Genomic DNA, 10259 nt, shown 5'->3' on the forward strand with positions numbered 1-10259 from the left:
TCTTTTGTAGTATGAACTTCTTAGGACCTATTTGGTCATGGTTAAATGACATCCAAAATGCCTAAATGAGGAAATAATTATATTTTGGCTCCTATGTGGCCTATTTGTAAGTTTTATAGCGTATCCTAATAGGTTACATAGGCATATTTCATAGATTGTCAAGTTTTGTGCAAAGTTGTCAGGGTTGGATGACAACTTTTATTGTCAACTTCTAACTAATCTCCCTCCAATGACTACTTAGTTCAAATTTAAGTTGGAGTTAGTTGAGGAGGTTGGTGGGTCATTTCTTAAGGCCTTGGAGGTCTATGAGAAAGTATTGATGAAGTTTTGATGAAGGTTTGGATTTAAGATAGTCATCAAATTCAATAAACACTTAGAAATTTCCATAAATTCATTGTAACAATGTCTTGTATAGACTCCATGTGCAGGATAAATAATTGATTTGAATAGGCATATGTATTGATTTTTATTTGATTTTTATTTGGCAAGCAAATACTGAGAAATAAGCGAAATATCTGTATTTTTGTGAAAGGTGGTCTGAAAACGCTCCAAAACCAGGGTTTTCGAGGAAATGCTTTCTTAACCCCTCATTCCTCTAGTCAAATTGGCTCAAAATATGGCGAATGGTAGAAGAGACAATGTATTTTAATATTTCCAAGGTTCCTGAGTGGGTCATTGAACTGGTGGATTTTGGGATCAAGCCCTATGCTAGGCATCCTCATGTGACTAGCAGGTTTTAACTATTCAAAATTGTGCAGAGGTAAAACCAAGAGTGGTGGACCCTATATAATGGGGGATTTGGTGTTTTGGGATGTGTGTAGACCTTTCCCATCCATTGGTTTCAATATTTCAAGCCATTGGTGTGTGGTTGATTTGTAAAATGATATAAAAGTCCTATTAGGCTTCCTGTAGCCCCAGTGTTTGACCCAATCAATGCAAGAGTTGGGGTCTGAGTTTTGGAAGTGTTTTGTGTCACCAAAAGAGGAATCAAAAAGTGTCAATATTTTGGGGTGTCATTGGGATAATTTGAAAGTTTTTCCTTAAGGCTCAAACCAGGGCTACTAGGAATAGGTGTCTAGTAGAGGGCTAGTCACCTTGATTGAACTTGTACAAACAAAGGGTGTTGCCTTGGTTGTGTTCAATGTCTCTAGGGTTGGAAAAGAGGCTCTATAGGGCTCATACCTACTATGAAATACTGGATGTGCTATAATCCAATTTGGTCATAGGTGATTATAGGAGAGTTGATGTCAAGGAGAGACTTTATGTGAGAATTTGTATCTCTATGAGTTGTTTAGAGATCAAAAGGGGCTCCACTGATCAAAGGGGGGTGTACAGGAATCCTAGCATGTTGTTGACAGGAGTGTTGAGAACTTAGTTGAGGGTCTTTTAGAGTGATTTTGTGTGAGAAGACTTTGTTCCTTGGGTCTCTACATCATATTGGTATCAGAGCAAGTCTGATCATTGGAAGGACATATTTTGGTCTATGTCAGCAAAAGAGAGCCAAGTAGAGGCTATCATAATGCCTCCAAAGGGGATGTCCACAGATGTGGCTAAGAAATTTCAAGAGATGGAAGAGATGATTAAGATCAGGGTCAAGGAGGCACTCAAGGCTGAACTAGAGGTGATGAAGAAAGGAAAAGGGGCAAGTGAGGAGACTAATGAAGAAGGGGAGCAAGAGGATGATGAAGAAAAACCCCAAAGGTAGGAGCCATAGATACCTATTGATCAAAGACCATTCATTGAAGCCCTAAAGACAATAGGCAAAGACTCTTCAGAAGCCAAGATGGAGATTCCTACCTATAGTGGGAAGATGAATACTGAGGAACTTGTACATTGGATATATGCCTTGAATAATTATTTTGAGTACAAGGAAGTGGCTGAGGAAAAGAAAGTAAAGTTTTCTAAGACCAAACTAGAGGGTGTTGCTTTGACTTGGTGGAATTATAGCCAAGGTGAAAGGATGAAGATGGGCATGACTATGATTCATTCTTGGGATAGGATGGTGTCCAAACTCAAGGCCCAATTCATGCCTACTGATTATGAAGTTCAATTGTATAGGAGAAAGAAAAACCTGAAGAAGAAGGATTTGAATGTGGCTTCCTACATAAAGGAATTCCAAAAATTGAGTTTGAGATCAGGGCACCGTGAAGATGAAAAGGAGAAGGTTGCTAGGTACTTGAATGGACTCAAGTTCAACATTGAAGATGTGATGAGTCTGGTGACTCCTAAAATAGTAGATGAATGTTTCCAAATGGCTTTGAGGGCGGACGATAAGTTGAGAAGAAAAATTGAACAAAAAGGTAGGGGAAGAGGACACAAGAACTTTGGAGAAAAAGGAAATTTTGGGGGAAGATGACAAACTCAAAAACCCCAAGGTGATTCTAGCCAGCAAGAACAAAGTGGAGACTTAGGTTCAAGAGGAGGCTTTAGAGGAAGGAGACCTAATGCAAGGGGTATATTTGGAGGACCAGGAAGGGGTCCTAATGTCTTCACAGGGAGATGCTTCAATTGCAACCAAGTAGGGAACACTGCAAGATATTATCCTAAGAAAGCCTCAAACTCTCATGGAGGAGAGAGAAGGAACCAATTGATTCAAGAAGAAGATTGCCAAAGTGTCAATTCCCCAATTGGAAGTGCAGCCATGACCCATAATGGAGAAAGCTTGATGATGAGAAGAACCATGTTGAAGGTGTCTCAAGTGAAAGAAACCCCTCAGAGGAAGACATTATTCAGAACCATGTGCAAGGCCTATGGTAAGCTATGTAATGTAATAGTTGATTCAAGTTCTACTGAAAATTTGGTTTCCACAAAGATGGTAGACAAATTAAAGTTGAAATGGCTACCTCATGCTAACCCTTATAAGGTGGCATGGTTGGATAAGGGTTAGCAGGTCTTAGTGGATGAACAATATTTGGTAGAGTTTGAGATAGGGCAGTATAAGGATAGAATATTGTGTGATGTGATCACCATGGATTCTTGCCATCTGTTGTTAGGACGTCCATGGCAATATGATGTACAATCCCAATATGATGAGAAAACAAACTCCTTTCTCATAACTAAAAATGGGATAAAATACAAGATGGCTCCTTTACCAGATGAGAGTGTGGATAAGAACATTGGGCCAAGTGTCATGTTAGTAATTAGAAATGAGTTTCTAGATATCCTAAAGGAGGAAGGAACCCCTAGGTATGCTCTAATTTTGAAGCCCAAAAACAGCCCTAATGTGCCTAGTCACAGTAAGGAAGAAGTTCCCAAGGAGGTGCAGCAATTGTTGGACATGTATAAGAGTATAATGGTAGAGGAAATTCATAACACATTACCACCCATTAGGGACATAAGCCATCAGATTGACTTCATACCAAGGTCTACATTACCAAATAAACCAGCCTATAAGATGAATCCATCTCAGAATGAGGAGATGGCCAAGAAAGTGCAAGAATTGTTGGATAAGAGGTTGGTGAGAAAGAGTCTGAGTCCATGTAATGTCCCAATAGTCCTAGCACCTAAATAGTATGGTAAATGGAGACTTTGTACTGATTCTAGGGCCATCAATAGGATTACCATAAGATATAGGTTTCCTATGCCTAGAATTGAAGACTTAATGGACTGTTTGGGAGGGGCTTCCTACAACTCCAAAATTGATCTGAAGAGTGGGTATCATCAAATCAAAATAAGGCAAGGGGATGAATGGAAGACAACCTTCAAAACAAATGAAGGTCTCTATAAGTGAATGGTGATGCCTTTTGGGCTATCCAATGCTCCAAGCACCTTTATGAGCCTCATGAATGAGGTATTGAAATACTTCATCGATAATTTTGTTGTGGTTTATCTTGATGATATTCTTGTGTTTAGCAAGACAAAGAAGGAGCATTTGGAGCACTTGAACCTATTTTTGAAGAAGTTGCATGAGGAAAAGCTGATGATCAACATGGAGAAAAGTGTCTTCATAAAGGAGGATCTTGTCTACCTCGGTTTTGTAATCTCCAAGGGGAATTTGAAGATGGATCCAGCAAAGGTGGAGGCTATCTTGTCATGGCCAACACCTTAGATAATAGGTGATGTGAGGATTTTTCATGGTTGGCAACATATTACAAAAAGTTCATAAAACATTTCAGTCATATATGTGCACCTATCCTAGACACAATCAAGGGAGGTCAAAAATGTAAGTTTTCTTGGTCAAATGAAGCAAATGAATCTTTTGAATATCTGAAAAGGAGAGTATCACAACAACCCATTCTTGTTTTGCTTGATTTTAACAAGTTGTAATAGTGGAGTGTAATGCTAGTAATCTTAACATAGGGGTTGTCTTGAGTCAAGAGGGTAGACCGGTGGCTTTCTTTTAATGAGAGACTAAATGATTCTAAAAGGAAGTATTCTACATATGATTTGGAGTTGTATGCAATGGTACAAGCCTTGAAGAAATGGAGGCACTAACTTTTACCTAAAGAATTCATTGTTTATACTAACAATCATGCTCTCGATTTTCTAAATAGATAGGAGAAGATTAGTCACAAGCATATGAAGTGGGTTGAACATCTTCAAGCCTATACATTTACCATCAAACACAAGAAGGGGTAAGCTAGTAAAGGGGCAGATGCATTGAGTAGGAGGGTGTGCATGGTGCAAGAAATCCAGTTGCAAAGTGTGGGAGTTGATTCCCTCAAGAAAATGTACAAGGATAGTGAAGATTTCAGTGAGATATATGAGGTTTGCACTCAATTTTCAGATTCTTACCCTTTTGATTTTTCTGATTTTGTGTTGCAGCAAGGATTGTTGTTCAAAGGGAGCCACTTGTGTTTGCAAATATTGCTAGTTGTGATATTGATAACAAAGGATGGTTGCAAAAGAATGTTGGTTTTAAAATCATAAAGAAAATGGGATATGAAGGAAAGGGACTAGGAAAACACGAACAAGGAATTAGAGAGCCCATTGAGCCACTAATGAGGCAAAAGTATGAGGGCCTTGGATATGTCACAAGAAAAGAAAATGAAGCTATTAGTTTGAGAAACATAGTCCAAGGATGCTATTGTATTAGGTGTTCTCATTGCAATAAAGAATTTCATATTAAAGACACATTGGGATTTGAATCCATGTAAGATTTGTGGTTTAAGAAATCATTCTGAAAAAACGTGTTGGAAAAAAGAATGGAAAAAAGAATCTATAACAGGTTGCATGAAAATGGATTGTGGATGGATCTATGGATCTGGTTGGGAAAAGATTATAAGAATGTTCAAAAGGTTGTAGAAATATTCATATGTGAAGGCTAATAGAAGTCATGAAAGCTTTGGATGTTCAAAAGCAATAACAAATGAATCATTGTTTAGCAAGACAACTACAAACTATATTATGTTTTGAAGACTTGAAATTAAAGATTTGAGAGACTGTCACAACAATCAGACAAAGCCAAGACAAAGGCATCATGGTTGAGAAAATATCAACAGATCTAGAGATGGTTTAGAGTTATCAAGTAAGGAAAGGATTTGAGAGTCTAAATACTTGGTTATCAACAATAGAAATGAGACAAAAGAAGACAACGGTCAAGAACAAAGGAATTAGAGAATCTAGCAGCAATCATGGTAGTTGTGATTAAGGGGGGTGTTGGAAGCAATCCCAACTACGTCTTCTATCCTCCGAATGCACATTAATATTTGCTAGCTACTTTTGTCGACTCTTGTTTGCAGGCATTTCTCTTAGCTTGAAATACAAGCAATGAAGGACAATTTTGACAAGATATGGTTTGATTTCAATCAGTCTATACATTGTCCCAGCTGCAGATTTCACACAAATTATAGATAACATGAAATTTTTTTTTTATAGTCTTCTCAAGAGGTTCTATATGTCTCTCAATCTAATCTTCATTGCATGTATCTAGAATTCTAGATTGTTCTTAAGACTTCTAAAACAAGGCACATGTAATAGGCTATGATTTGGAGTTAAATGATTAGCAAATCATGTGGTAGACAAGATGAAAGTTGTGCATTCGAATCATATGAATGTTTGATCTGAATTGAAAAATAGAGTGTTGTGTGTTATAGCATATTAAGCAGATTTTTGTATTTTTCTCTATTTTTTTCTGTGCTCTGTTTTTATATGTGCTCCCCTATTTCTATCCAACAAACTGAAGAGAAAATTTCTTTTTTCCCTCAAAAACCACTCACAATAAGAATTAGAAGGAGCAAATCTTGTGAAAAAATCATTTACCCCAGACCCCCACCACCACGAAAGATCAAACATGAAAACCCCAGTGGTGGTCAAAGAAGACTCACACTGCCAAGTGTAATTAATCCCCTGTTCGGAACAGAGTCGCAAGATCGAAAGAAATTGAAAACCCAAATGAGAAGGATGACATTAACCCCACAGCTTGCAAACACCAACGGAAGAGGGGCCGGCCCACAAATATGGAGCAGCTCATGTAGAAAACTCCTCGAAGAGGCCGCATCACTAGGAAACACCTCACCCGGTAAAGAAATACCACTAAGGCCAGTCACAAACCGTCCACACCTCCAGTCGGAGCAAAGGAACAGGTTCTCTCATCAATGAACGCCCAAACACCATCTGCTTTTGCGCTGAGAAACGAGGCCCGTACCCACAAATAGAAGCTCCCTCAAGTGAGAACAAAGGGCAACTCAATGGGTTACATGAAACCATTTACAAGCTAGGAAAAGTAACAACCTCTCTTGAGTTGGGAATGTAGTCGTGATAGCACATAGCCTTTCAAAGTCTAAGAAAATTTTCTCAAAGACACATGGTTTGGGTGGATAAACACGATCATTTAGGGGGAAATTCAAGACGAACTAATTGATGTGAATTGATTCGAGCTTATTGTCTTCCATGACAAGAAAAATCTATAGCAAATGAATATATTGAGCCTCCTCCTAAAGATATCTAGCGAGATCTTGGGGCATAGTAATCACTACGTGTTTGAATTGATCCTCTCTAACTTTGCGTTTAACATATGCAATCCTGAATTTAGTCCAACACTCAACCTCTAGTAAAGACTGAAGTTGTTGAAAGAAAATCTTGCTCGCTAATTCTTTACTTACTAAATCGACAACTCATATCAATGGGGCACCTTGGGATGGAAAGACTGTTTGAGATTATAATCCCAACTACAGTTAGCTCCGTCTGCCACAGAGTAAATTCAATCTGCCACCGTTATAGTCAGTTATTTCCTCCTACGTCTCCATGCTCGGCTCCTCCATGTATGCAATCAGTTAGAACTGCACGTGACAACTGTTGTTCACCCTCGTCTCCTCCATCCTTACGTTAGCATGAAATAAACTCATAATAAGATTTTTCCACGTTTTCTAATCCTATGCAATTGGTTATCTGATGTAACAGTTGTTAAACAATAGTTTTATATCTGATCTTCTATCATGCGTAAAAGCTGAAAGTTACACAGTTTGTCTTGTATTTGATCTCCCATTATTCGCGGAGTTAAGAATTCTATAAATAAGGCTATGTGATCTGTTTCTGAGTATCAATAAAAGTCAAAATTATTTTCTATTGCAGCAGAACATTATTTTGCTTTATTTTCTCCTCCTCTGTTTGTTATTTCAAACACTTGTTGAAATTTTTCAACAGGTAAGGCTTCAGCTGGCCAACCTTCGATGTTTGAATTTGAGAGACCATTAAGATTTGAATCGTCAAACAGCAAATTGTTGTCAAAGTACACATGCTGAAAAACCTCTTATCTTCCTACACACAAGCAAGAATAGGAACATGGTGTTTTATTGTTTCCCTTTCCTCCTCTTTGATATCTTCTTGATATTCCTCATCCTCAACACTAACATAAGCTCATTGAAATTTTCTAATGTTTCTGTGCTACTGTTTTCACTGATCATAATTGGATGTTATCTTTTCCTGTACGAGTTGAAACATAGAAATTTGGAGCTACATTCATCATCAATGAACCGTAATTAAAATCTTGAGCAACCTTTTCTTGCAAATACAAGGAAATATCAAGAAGATATTTCCTCATCAGAAAATACCAGAAAAACAGAGGCCACAAACCAGTGCACTCCACAGCGTCTTCATCACTATCCTCATCTCCGTCATCCGCCTGTCACTCCAACGAAACCACTTCCCATGGAAACCCTAGCTCCTCGCTCTAGTCTCCCGCCTCTCCTCGTTTCAAATTCTATCAATGAATGTTGACGTAAATAAATCTAAAAAGAAAAGCAGATTATTCCCCTTTAAAAATAAGTGATTAATGTTGGCATTATTTGAGGGTAATTCTATACTAAATGACATGATGACTAGAAAATTAAGAGGTTTTATAGAAAGATTTTTTATTTTTTTCCCTGAATCTGGGAATATTAAATGACAATTGCTTGGACAGTTAGTGGACAATGTGGACAATGTGTTCTTATTTTATTTTATTCTTCTCACAAATTTCAATTAATTTGAATTAAAAAGCATTATCGGCTTAGTTCACATTAAAAAATCATAAAGTTTAGAACTTCCCAAATGAATTATGTGTAAATTTCTACAAAATTCAATTTATCCAATTACAAAGCATTGTTGATTTATTCGTGATAAAGAATTTATCTCTAAAGCTCTAGAACAGGTTTTAATCGAGGTAGTTTTTACATGGAGTGGACAAGACAAATTGAATATAAGAAGCCAAACATTCTGCAAAATGATACAATCCCCTTATCATATACGCTGAGAAAATCAATTATTTAGCTTGTGTTTTCAAGAGTCAAAGTATAGGTGAACCATGGCTATTGATGAAGCAGGATTGGTATTGGATAGTTCTGTGGATTTGAGGGGAACCATTCTTTAATCATTGGTAACTAATCACTAGTCCCTTTCCATCTAGCTTTGCCTAGTTATCATTTGTCACTTCTTTTGCAAAAAATGTAGTTTTGTTATTGTATACAGGCTACCAATTTGGTTCAAGATTGGCATTTGCTAGCGTACAGGCAAACTTAGTGATGTATCTTACCACCAAGCTAAATGGATGCACCGTTTCCTCCCCTAGTAGGTTAAGTAATTGGGATGTGAAATTAAGCCATCTATTAAGTCTAAAGAATGTCAGTCAATTCTATGTGTTTAAAACTTTTAAACTTAGAAATCAAAGTTTAATGTGTGTGATTTTAGCCATCCAGAAATTAAAGTAGACTTTGAAGAAAGAGAGAGAATGAATAGATCTCTAGCTATGAGAATTAAAGAGATGCTAGCTATGATAATTTGGAGAATTGTGGCCTTGTGGAAGGCTCCCATTAGAGGAGTAACCTCTTTCCTCTTCGTAGAAGGCTTTGAACACACCCTTTGTTGAACAAGAGTAGTTCAGTGGGCAAGCTTGGAAGGTATTTTGGCTCAGGAAACACTGGTGTTTACACATCTATTTTTACTTCTCCCTACAGTGATCCACTATTCACAGATTTTGAAGGAGTCTTAGTAGGTTGGAAGGATAGCTTGTTTGTTATAATAAATGGTAAGATGACAATCTTCTATCTTTTTTTTCCAATGCTAAAATCCAAAAAAGTATTGAAAAAATTAAGGTAAAACACATGTTAGTTATGGAGTAGATGTTGAATTTAGCTATCCATTATTTAGCATCTTTAGAAATATCTATCTTAAAAAAAACACATCTTTTAGGGTGAGCTTAGTAAAAAAATTCTTGTTTAATAAAAAAATAAATGACTTCATCTAAAGAGGCGGTAATAGTAGTAAAAAAGTCTCAACAAGGCAAATGCAACCTTGAAAATTTAAGCCACACTAGTATATCAAGTGTCTTTTCATTCGAGACAATAAAATCATGTATCTATCATGCATTTATGGCTAAAAGACAGATAGATAGACATGACCATACCATGAACCATGGTTGAGAATAGTCTCAACATAACTAGCCTACAAAGTTAGAAAACGAAATTATATTTGCTGAGATGTTAAACAAGATCGAACCCGACTCCATTCTATGTCCAATGCCTGTCAACCCATTCTTGAAACATGCTTATCAAAGGAGTTCTTTCAACAAAATATTCCATCAAAATAAATTTTTCTAACCATTTGCATGCATTATCAAATCTAAGAATGAGTAATACCACATTCATCCAATGATCAAAACAAGATATCTTGTTGAAAACATTTGGAATAATCTTCTAGGGATGCTTGTCCAAAAGTGCTATTATTCAAACCTATCAAACCTTCAACACCAATAGACATTGTTGGATTGATATAATTTATGATCACATAAAAAACTACTAAAAAAACCCATAATAAATGTGAAAGTGTAAAAGTTTTCCTACATT

Source organism: Cryptomeria japonica, chromosome 7, assembly GCF_030272615.1.
Source record: "Cryptomeria japonica chromosome 7, Sugi_1.0, whole genome shotgun sequence".
Lineage (NCBI taxonomy): Eukaryota > Viridiplantae > Streptophyta > Pinopsida > Cupressales > Cupressaceae > Cryptomeria > Cryptomeria japonica.